The following is an 11,642-nucleotide window of genomic DNA, read 5'->3' on the forward strand; positions in this document are numbered from 1 at the left end:
TGTGATGAAAAGAGCTGGCTTCTGTGAAGGCTCCTGGGAGCTGACACAAAGCTGTCACCTCATCAACCCAGGCTGAGGCTCCAGCTTCAGGTTACGGCCCAACTTCCTCAGCAGTACCTCCACCTTCTGCTGTCTGAAAACGACCACCACTGGCCCCATCAGTTCCCTCTCCTTCTCAGCCATACCTAGGCCCACACTGGGCTCACTCAAGAGCCAGACTCCCTAGGTTTGCTCTTTAGTTCTGCCTCTTACACAATGCTACTTAACCTCTCTATGCCACAGTTTCTTTATCTATAAAATAGGGATAACTATAGTGCCTACTTACAGGGCTATTATAAAGATTAAATAAGCAAATCTAGGTAAAAGCATTCACATAGAGCCTGACCATTAGGTAATTGCTGGATCGGTGTTTTTAAATTATTAAAAATTTATATACCCCTGGCCCTGGCCAGTTGTCTAAGTGATAGAGCATTGGCCTGGAGTGTGGATTGCCTGGGTTCGATTCCTGGCCAGAGCACACAGGAGAAGTACCCATCTGATTCTTCAACCTCCCCATCTCACTTCTCTCTCTCTCTCCATCTCTCTATCTTCTCCTCCCCTCCTGCAGTCAAGGCTCTATTAGAGTGAGTTGGCCCTGGGTGCTGAGGATGGCTCCATGTCCTCCACCTCAGGAAAAAAATGGCTTCAGTTGCAACAAGGGTCCCAGATGTGCAAATCACCCCCTAGTGGGCTTGCTGGGTGGATCCCAGTCTGGGTGCATGCTGGAATCTGGCTGCCTCCCCTCCTCTCACTAAATAAAAGAAATAAAAGTTAAAAAAAAATTTTTTTTAATTTACACACCCCTCTAATTCCTCTCATGTGAGTCTCCTGTCCTGATCCCCTGGCACTGCGCTTCTCCCATAGGTGACCATCAAATCATCAAATGTCAGTGCTTGTTTCCAGAAAGGAAAACGTAGGCACAGAAAACCCAAAGGAGCTCAATGGCAGAGCCAGACCTTGAACCTGAACTCAAACCTACTGTCTACACTGTGGCTGCACCAGATGATCAGCCTGTCCCTTCTTTACATGGCCCTGCCTTTGTCTGTCTCAGTGCATCTCTTTAGAATGCCCTTCCTATGGCCTTTCTCAAGCCATTTTTCAAATATTCAAATGGCACTTCTTCCAAGAAGAACTTCCACCCCCGGACAAAATAAACCTTCCTCCTTTCCAGTGCATAATTCACTTTGACAACACAATAGCTGAACATGTCCTCCTGGCATCTCCACTGGGGCCTGAGGTATAGGGGGTAAATCAGACCCAGTTCCTGTCCTTGGGCAGCTGAAGTTAATCATCCATATATTTCTCCTGTCCAAGCTACAAGATCTTCCAAGGTATCTGGCCAGGCACTAAGGAATTGAACTTCTATCTCCATGCTCAGGGCCCACTCTTCCTTCCACAGCCATTCTGCCTTCTCATCACTTACAGAAATCTCTGAGAGTACTTTTACTGGGTCAGCCACTACAGACCCTGGGATATAGGGATATATTTTTTTTTTAATTCAGAGAGAGAGAGAGACAGGAAGGAGAGAGATGAGAAGCATCAACTCATAGTTGCGGCACTTTGTTTCTCATACGTGCCATGACCAGGGGGCTCCAGCTGCGCCAGTGATCCCTTGCCAGTGACCTTTGGTCTCAAGCCAGCAACCATGGGGTCATATTTATGATCCCAGGCTCAAGCCAGCAACCGTGTGCTCAAGCTGACAACCTTGGGGTTTCGAACCTAGTTCCTCAGTGTCCCAGGTCCATGCTCTATCCACTGTGCCACCGCCTGGTCAGGTTATAGAGCTATTTTAGTAAAGCTCCCTCACCTTGGGGAACCTGCTGACCTTTCAGCTTAAGCCCCAACCCTTGTTACATCTGCCAGTTCAGATTGTCTTGGTCTGTTTTTGTCTACATAACTAAGATGAAGGTGGTCCAATTAGATGTCACCAATTGGAGGTGACATCAATTCCAATGTATCACACTTAACAGTCACACAGGTATGGGTTCAAATCAAACTGGGTGACCTTGAACCAGCCACATAAATCCCGTGTTTCTCGTGTCTTCAATTATGAAATGGAGATTAATTACGCCTACCCTCCATGGAGCCACTATAAGAATTAGACAAAACACATGTCAACCTCCCAGTGCATAGGCAATTGTAGAGGTCCCAGAAATCAACTCCTCCTCTTAATGGGGCCAAGCCTTCCCATTCTTCCAAGCTCAAGCTCCACTTCCTGGAGGAAGCCTCCCCTATCTTTTCCAGGTTACCCCAGGAGCCCTCTCTTCTCTCCATTCCCACTGCACTAACCCCAGTTTTGAGCATTTCCTTCTTACCTTGATTCACTGGAGTTAATGTTCTCTATCCAGGCAGATTCAAAGTGACAAACTCAACCTTAAGCCTGCCCCATAGCACCTCACCATGCTCACAAGAGGCACCTGAAAAGTAACTTGTTAAGTTAAAGTTAGCCCAGGACTCCGGAAAAGGGTGAAGATTCAGAGTCAGAATACCAGCTGGGAATTCTAAGTCCTCTATGTCAGTGGTCCCAACCATTTTTGGGCCACGGACCAGTTTAATGTCAGAAAACATTTTCATGGACTGGCCTTTAGAGTGGGACGGATAAATGTATCACGTGACCGAGACAAGCGTCAAGAGTGAGTCTTAGGCAGATGTAACAGAGGGAATCTGGTCGTTTTTAAAAATAAAACATCATGGCCCAGGCCAGTTGGCTCAGTGGTGGAGCGTCGGCCTGGCGTGCAGAGGTCCTGGGTTCGATTCCCGGCCGGGGCACACAGGAGAGGCGCCCATCTGCTTCTCCACCCCTCCCCCTCTCCTTCCTCTCTGTCTCTCTCTTCCCCTCCCGCAGCCGAGGCTCCACTGGAGCAAGGATGGCCCGGGTGCTGGGGATGGCTCCTTGGCCTCTGCCCCAGGCGCTGGAGTGGCTCTGGTCGCAACAGAGCGAGGGCGGGGAGGGGCAGAGCATCGCCCCCTGGTGGGCAGAGCGTCGCCCCCTGGTGGGTGTGCCGGGTGGATCCCGGTCGGGTGCATGCCGGAGTCTGTCTGACTGTCCCTGTTTCCAGCTTCAGAAAAATACAAAATAAATAAATAAATAAATAAATAAATAAAAATAAAACATCGTTCAGACTTAAATATAAATAAAACAGAAATAATGTAAGTTATTTATTCTTTCTTGTGGACCAGTACCGGTCCACAGCCCGGGGATTGTTGACCACTGCTCTATGTGACTTTCCATTGAGACATTCTATTCTTTTTTTTTAGATTTTATTTATTCATTATAGAGAGGGGAGAGAGAGAGACAGAGAAGGGGGGAGGAGCAGAAAGCATCAATTCCCGTATGTGCCTTGACCAGGCAAGCCCAGGGTTTTGAACCGGCAACCTCAGCGTTTCCAGGTTGACACTTTATCCACTGTGCCACCACAGGCCAGGCGAGACATTCTATTCTTGAAGCCTCAGGTTTCTTATCTGGAAAATGAAGATTGAAAAATGTCTACCTGACATGGTTTCAGTGGAGGACAAATGACCCAACATATGTGAAAGCCCTTTTGTTATACACTAAAAAATGTGCTACTAGCCTGACCAGATGGTGGCGCAGTGGATAGAGCGTCGGACTGGGATGCAGAAGACCCAGGTTCGAGACCCCGAGGTCGCCAGCTTGAGTGCAGGCTCATCTGGTTTGAGCAAAGCTCACCAGCTTGGACCCAGTCACTGGCTTGAGTAAGGGGTTCCTCGGTCTGCTGTAGCCCCATGGTCAAGGCACATATGAGAAAGCAATCAATGAACAACTAAGGTGTCTCAATGAAAAACTAATGATTGATGTTTCTCAACTCTCTCCATTTCTGTCTGTCCCTCTCTCTGACTCTCTCTCTGTCTCTAAAAAAAAAAAAGTGCTACTTAAGGAAATACAGTGTGTCTGTAAAGTCATGGTGCACTCTTGACCGGTCACAGGAAAGCAACAAAAGACTACAGAAATGTGAAATCTGCACCAAATAAAAGGAAAACTCTCCCAATTTCATACCTATTCAGTGCAGTTCAATGTGGGCTCACACACAGATTTTTTTGGGCTCCTTAGGTAGCTATCCTATATAGCCTACAGACTCGTCACTGACTGATGGCCTACCAGAACAGGGTTTCTCCACCAAACTGCCAGTTTCCTTCAACTGCTTATCCCATCAAGTAATGTTATTCCTATGTGGTGGCGCTTCGTTATAAACGCGCCAATATTTACAATGCACTTTGGTCACGGATTCTAATTTAGCGAGCCACAGAACACACTGAACTTTCCTCTGAACCGTCCACATCTCAACTGGCATGGCCGTGGACTGCTCTGCTGTATACACGGTGTTACGTCATCATCTGCGCATGCATACATACTGCCACATTGTCCTACAGAAACTGGGAGAGTCTTCCTTTTATTTGGTGCAGATTTCACATTTCTATCGTCTTTTGTTGCTTTTCTGTGACCGGTCAAAAGTGCACCATGACTTTACGGACACACTGTATTATTTCCAGACTCTCACATCCAAACCTACTGACACTTCAACTTTCCAATACCTGAGACTCAAGAGACTAGCACATCCCACAGATCTCCTTAGCTGCCAAAATCCACATTCTTTTTTTCTTTTTTTAAAAGATTTTATTTATTTTAGAGAGGAGAAAAGAAGGAGAGAGAGAGAGAGAGAGAGAGAGAGAGAGAAGAGGGGAGGAACATCATCTCCCATATGTGCCTTGACAGGGCAATCCCAGGGTTTCAAACTGGCAACCTCAGTGTTCTAGGTTGACGCTTTATCCACTGCGCCACCACAGGTCAGGCACAAAATCCACATTCTTAAATGCCCATCAGAAACAAGAAGCCAACAGCCTAGCATTCACAGCATCCATGGAACAGAAACCCCATCTCAGCTTAGGGATCACAAAATCTCTCTCCCATCCTCAGATGAACATCCTCAGATCCCACCTGGACACAGATTTCTCCTTCCAAGCTTAAGGCACCCCCACACCCCAAACCTGCTCCAACTGCCTTTGGCAGGACATCATTCCTATAGGAAGTGAAAATGGAGAAAGACAACACTGTGGGTATGGTTGTATGTAGGGAGAAAGGAGGGGAAGTGTTGGTAGTAAAACTGAAGATTCCGCTGGAACTGCTTCCAACAGTTGTTCAATGTACTATAATTATCGCATTCCTGTGAAAATTCAAGGATCTACATTCTGCTATTTTCATGAGACTCAATAGATTACAAGCATTGAGGAAAATGGTAAGAAGTTGGGGTTCCAAGTCTGGTACCTGGGAACCAAAGTCCTAGTGAACAACCCCAGAAGAATGAAATCCCTGACAAAACTGCTGTGGACCCCAGTCCCCCACCCCTGCCCAGCCCCCATCCAGGGCCCCAGCTCTAGTCCTCCCCACTAATGTCATGTTGTCACCAGAGCCTTCAGGATCTGTCAGTGAATCGTTCCTATATGATTTCCTCCCCCACCCCCCGGGAAAATTGCTTCGTCTCTGTTAAAGACCCCCCAACCAGGCACCTATAGACACCCGAGCTAGGCAGATTTTAAGGTGAAATAAATAAAAGGAGCAGGCCTAGAGGAGACCCCGAGGCCCACTGAGGACCAGAGAAGGGTCTGAGGCTGGGGTCGGCTACTCGCGGGCACCTATCTCCCGGGGGCGCTCCCCCAGGCACTGGAGAGGGCCCCGTAGCCCCCTCACGCCCCCATTCCCACCGCGGCGACCGGCTCCTCTCGGGCCTCCAAGCCCAGGAACGGATAGCACGACCGGAAATGCCCCCCACCCAGACCGCGCCCCCCTTTTCTGTAGCCCCCGCCCCCCAGAGCGCAGGCCTGAGATCCCCGGGCTCGCGTGGCCGCCGCAGCCGGCATGGGCGGCCTGTTAGCGGCCGCGGTCCCCGGCCCTCGCTGCGGTCCTTTCAACTCCCTGCGCTGCGCGGCCAAAGCGCACACAAAAGGCAGGGCCCCCTTCGCGGGGGCAGGCAAAGCATCCGCGGCCCCCAAACTCGGATCGCGGAGAGGAAGCACCCCCGGAAGAAAATTCCAGGGCACACCTACCCCCCCGGAGCTGTAGAGGCGGCCCAACCACCCAGCGGCAGGTGCCCCCGGCCGCACAATAACTTTGAAACTTTGGGGGAAGGCATGGGGATCCGGAGGGGGAGCCCCGAAAAGGAGGAAATGGGAGAGGGGGCCATTGCTTTAGCCTCCAAAGGTACTTTCCAGATGGCCCCGCGCAGCTTCGGCCTGGCTCGGACTCCCCCACCCGCTCCAGCCCGCGGCCCCGGACCCCGCGCCCTCCTGCCGGCCGCCAGGACGCGGTCGGGCCCCGGCCTCTGCCCCGCAGGGCGCGGGCCGCGCGCTGCACTCACCTCGGCCGGGCTGCGCTCCCCGCTGGCCTGCGCCGAGCCCGATAAATGGTATGCTATGACTAGAGGTATGATTACGTTATTATTATTAGTAATAATAAGAGTAAATGCTATTTAATTACGGGCGGCCGCATCCTGCTCCCGGCGCCGCCGCCCCGGCAGCTCCGTCCATATGGCTCCGGAGCGCTGCACTTTCATTTCCAGCCGCTCGGCCGGCCGCTCGCGGCAGCACCCGCTGGAGGACGCGTCGGGATCTCTGCGGCGCTTCCTCCTCGGGTCCTAGCGCGGCTCCACTGCTAGGCGCCAGTGGGCGGCGCGGGGCGCACCTGGGGGCCCGGGAGGCGGGGAAGTGCGGCTGCCCCCTGGAAAGCTCATGCCTGGAATTCACCTTTACTTTCTTTTAAGTGTACTTTCCTTTTAGGGCATTTTTCTTCGGGCAACTCCGCATTTCTGGGCGCATGCAGGTTCGACTCAGCGCCTCCGCCCTTACCGGTCTGTGTAAAAAGCCCCCGGGTTTCCAAGAGCTTTCATTGAAAGCTTCCTAAAATCCTAGCTGCGTTGTGTTCTTTTCACGGATGAGGACCGGAAGGAGACTCAGAGAGACTGGTGTTTTATGTATGGAATCTTTCCCCGAAATGATTTGAGGCTGCTTAAAAGACCCAAAACGTACGGAGAGATTACTAAAGGAGACCAGATGTAGGCATCTAGGCACTGCAGTGGAGCTGGCCAGGACCAGGCTGGATTTGAACCCAGAGTTTGGGATTCCAAATACAGTGTCATCCCACCGTACCGCTCCCTCCACCACTCAGATTTCCCCTCTTCACTTTACACACAAACACATATGTATGTATATGTGTGTATATAGCTACACACATATATATGTTATTGAGGATCAGCTGTGAGCCTGGCAGGTTTCATTTTTACAAATGTTATCCCTTCCACAAACATATATGCCAGACACAATCTTAGGAACTGGAGATACATTGTTGAGACAAATTTAAAACACTGTGGTAAATGCTAGGAGGAATGAGAAACATGTTCTTTGCTTATTTAATTCTTACAATAATGTTGGAAGGTTAGTTTTAGCATGCTCATTTTGCAGATGGAAAACTGAGGCTTAAGGTTGTGATTTGTCCAATGTGGCAATCCTGACTCCTGAGCCTGTGCGTTTTACACCGCTTCTTACACTTGCCACTATGTGCTTAAAGCAGGGGTTGGGAACCTTTTTGGCTGAGAGAGCCCTGAATGCCACATATTTTTTTTTTTGAATTTTTTTTTCTGAAGTTGGAAACGGGGGAGTCAGTCAGACAGACTCCCGCATGCACCCGACCAGGATCCACCCGCATGCCCACCAGGGGGCGATGCCCTGCCCATCTGGGGCATTGCTCTCTTGCAACCAGGGCCATTCTAGCGTCTGAGGCAGAGGCCATGGAGCCATCCTCAGCGCCCAGGCCAACTTTGCTCCAATGGAGCCTTGGCTGCGGGAGGGGAAGAGAGAGACAGAGAGGAAGGAGAGGGGGAGGAGTGGAGAAGCAGATGGGTGCCTCTCCTGTGTGCCCTGGCCAGGAATTGAACCCAGGACTCCTGCACACCAGGCCGATGCTCTACCACTGAGCAAACTGGCCAGGTCCACATATTTTAAAATGTAATTCCGTGAGAGCCATACAACAACCCGTGTACTTTACGCATTATCCAATAAAAATTTGGTGTTGTCCCGGAGGACAGCTGTGATTGGCTCCAGCCACTGGCAACCGTGAACATGAGTGGTAGGAAATGAATGGATTGTAATACATGAGAATGTTTTATATTTTTAACATTATTTTTTTTTTATTAAAGATCTGTCTGCAAGCCAGATGCAGCCATCAAAAGAGCCACATCTGGCTCGCGAGCCATAGGTTCCCAACCCCTGGCTTAAAGGGAGTCTTGAAAGGGGAAAACTGCACCTGCACCATTAGAAGTTCTCAAACTTTCCCCTCTGCAGGTTCTGTCTCTCTCCTTAATACTTGAAGATTAATGAACAAAAACAGTGGTCTCTGGCATGAAGAAGGTGAATGTTTATGTCCAGAAATGGAAAGCAGAGTGCTGCGGCCCTGGAACTCACTGCAGGGTGGGCTTGTTTAAAATGAAGACACTGGCTTAAGCGTGGTATCATAGACATGACCCCATGGTCACTGGCTTGAGCCCAAAGGTCGTTGGCTTGAGCAAGGGGTCACTCTGCTGTAGCCTCTGGTCAAGGTACATATGAGAAAGCAATCAATGAACAACTAAGGAGACACAACAAAGAATTGATGCTTCTCATCTCTCTCCCTTCCTGTCTGTCTGTCCCTGTCTCTCTCGCTAAAATAAGTAAGTAAGTAAATAAATAAATAGAATAAAATAAAGACCTCTAATCCCTGTCTGTCAGGGACCAAAGAATCAACAAGGTCTTTAGAGTTTGGATTTCAGGGGCACAGAGGTGTGGGGAACTGGCTTAAGCTGACAGTCTGCCCAACCCCCCACCTTGTTTGCTGATTAAGTTGCAAAAGACTGAGCCATTGCCCACACCTCCATGTATTTGCTCGTCCTACCCCCCAGGTTTCCTGGAAAGACTGAAGGCAAATTTCTTCTATGTGTAAAATTAGGATGTTTATGTATGGTGGGGGTTTTCTTCACTTGGTAGAATTCTTGGGTTGCCTTGGAAACTGTAATCAGAAAAGTTATTGATTTGCTAATAGCCTACTTTGCCCTATAAAATAAAGGAAGATGCAGGTTTTTGGGCGTGGCCTGTTTCTGCTAGGGTGATCTGTTTCTGCTAGCAGTAATTGCAGAGCCCTTCCGACCCCATCTTTTAATTCTTCAAGTCTATTTTCTTTTTTTTTTTTTTTTTTTTTGTATTTTTCTGAAACTGGAAACGGGGAGGCAGTCAGACAGACTCCCGCATGCGCCCGACCGGGATCCACCGGGCATGCCCACCAAGGGGCGATGCTCCGATGCTCTGTCCATCTTGGGGTGTTGCTCTGTTGTGACCAGAGCCACTCTAGCGCCTGGGGCAGAGGCCAAGGAGCCATCCCCAGTGCCCGGGCCATATTTTGCTCCAATGGAGCCTCGGCTGCGGGAGGGGAAGAGAGAGACAGAGAGGAAGGAGAGGGGGATGAGTGGAGAAGCAGATGGGCACTTCTCCTGTGTGCCCTAGCCGGGAATCGAACCCGGGACTTCCGCACACCAGGCCAATGCTCTACCACTGAGCCAACCGGCCAGAGCCAAAGTCTATTTTCTTAATTCTACACCGTTCTCACTCGAGACCTGAAAATACTAGTCGCGCTAGTTCGCAACACCTTTCTCTCTTAAATCAATCAATCAATCAATTAATTAATTAAGATCTCTAATCCCCCTCCCTCACCCTAGAGATTCTGACTCAGTCTCAGTATTTCTGACAAGCTAAACCTTGGGGATTCTAATGTTCAATGGGAGATGGACCCTTGAGTCACCTGCAATAGAAATAAGACCATAGGCTAAAGGCAGTCAGAGGCTAAGCCTGCCAATTCAGGGAAGCTGGGTGGTATGGTAGAGATGTCACTGAGTGGCATTAGAAAGACCAAGATCGCCTGACCTGTGGTGGTGCAGTGAATAAAGCGTCAACCTGGAAACGCTGAGGTTGCCGGTTCAAAACCCTGGGCTTGCCTACCTGTGGTGACGCAGTGGGATAAAGCATCGACCTGGAACACTGAGGTCGCCGGTTCGAAACCTTGGGCTTGCCTGGTCAAGGCACATATGGAAGTTGATGCTTCCTGCTCCTCCCCCTTTCTCTCTCTCTCTCTCACCTCTCTATAATGAATAAATAAAATATTAAAAAAAGAAATACCAAGATCTATTGGAGTCCCAGCTCTGCCTCTTATGAGCTGTGTGAGCCCCGGCAATCTCACAGCATCAGTTTCCTCATTTGTAAAGTAAGGATAAGAATACCTAATCAACATAAAGTTTGTTTCAAGGATAACAGTGAAATTATACCTGTAAAGAACTCAGTACAGTGCTCGGCTCGTGCAGGGGATGAATAAATGTTCATTTCCATACCCACTGTGCACTTTACAGTGAAACACTTGACAACTTTATTACACTCCCATTTTATGGATAAAGATGTGGAGCTTAGTTAGATGACTGCGTTTTACTGTAAATGAATTAGCTGGTGAATGGTGTGGTCATTCCACTATCCCAGGGCCAGTGGAATAACACATATCTTTAAATGAGGACTTATCATCATTCAAGAGGGAATTTAGCTGAACACCAGCCCCTTGTCTCTTCAATTTGGTGCCAACTACCTGAGACAGTAAGTGGGCCTTTATAAAACCCCATCCAGAGGTGGTGGTGCTTCGGAGAGAAAATCCTCAAGGCTAGCACCAGCAGGTTGTTTTCAGGGAAACCCCAATGCCCCAATGTCCTTGGGCAGCAGTGTTCCACATCCCCACATTAAAGGTAAAATAGCAGTAACAGCACCACTTCTTTTTTTTTAAAGATTTTATTTTATTGCCTGACCAGGCGGTAGCGCAGTGGATAGAGCGTTGGACTGGGATGTGGAGGACCCAGGTTCGAGACCCCGAGGTCGCCAGCTTGAGCGCGGGCTCATCTGGTTTGAGCAAAATCCCACCAGCTTGAACCCAAGGTCGCTGGCTCCAGGAAGGGGTTACTCGGTTTGCTGAAGGCCCGCGGTCAAGGCACATATGAGAAAGCAATCAATGAACAACTAAGGTCGCAATGCGCAACAAAAAACTAATGATTGATGCTTCTCATCTCTCTCTGTTCCTGTCTGTCTGTCCCTATTTGTCCTTTTCTCTGACTCACTGTCTCTGTAAAAAAATAAATAAATAAAAAGATTTTATTTTATTGATTTGGGAGGGATGGTGAGAAGTATTGACTCATAGTTGCTTCACTTTAGTTGCTCATTGTTTGCTTGTTCCTTGTCATAAGTGCCTTGACTGGGTTTCGAACCAGAACCTCAGCACTCCTGGTCAACACTCTATCCACTGTGCTGCTACAGGTCAGGCAACCACCACTTTTTATTTACCATAAGCCAAGCACTTTGCACATGTTGATTCTTTTTACTTATTTACTTATTTTCTTAAAATATTTTACTTCTTGGTTTTAGAGAGAGAAGAGAGAGAGAAAGACGGGTGAGAGGAGTGGGAAGCATCATCAACTTACAGTTGCTTCTCATATGTGCCTTGACCGGGCAAGGCCAGGATTTCGAACCAGCAACCTCAG

The 11,642-nt window shown here is 49.0% G+C and overlaps 1 protein-coding gene across 3 annotated transcripts in view; it reads right to left on the reverse strand.

Moving 5' to 3' along the window:
• Nucleotides 1-6,717, reverse strand: part of ZC3H7B (zinc finger CCCH-type containing 7B) — a 53,636-nt gene extending 46,919 nt beyond the window's left edge. For 2 of the 3 annotated variants that reach the window (XM_066257047.1, XM_066257028.1), the window contains exon 1: nt 6,411-6,717. The gene's annotated coding sequence lies outside the window, so the exon portion shown is untranslated. The remainder of the gene's footprint in view (nt 1-6,410) is intronic. The other variant, XM_066257019.1, reaches the window with a different exon arrangement.
• Between the last annotated feature and the right edge of the window lie 4,925 nt (nt 6,718-11,642).

The sequence above is a fragment of the Saccopteryx bilineata genome, chromosome 1 (assembly GCF_036850765.1).
Source record: "Saccopteryx bilineata isolate mSacBil1 chromosome 1, mSacBil1_pri_phased_curated, whole genome shotgun sequence".
Lineage (NCBI taxonomy): Eukaryota > Metazoa > Chordata > Mammalia > Chiroptera > Emballonuridae > Saccopteryx > Saccopteryx bilineata.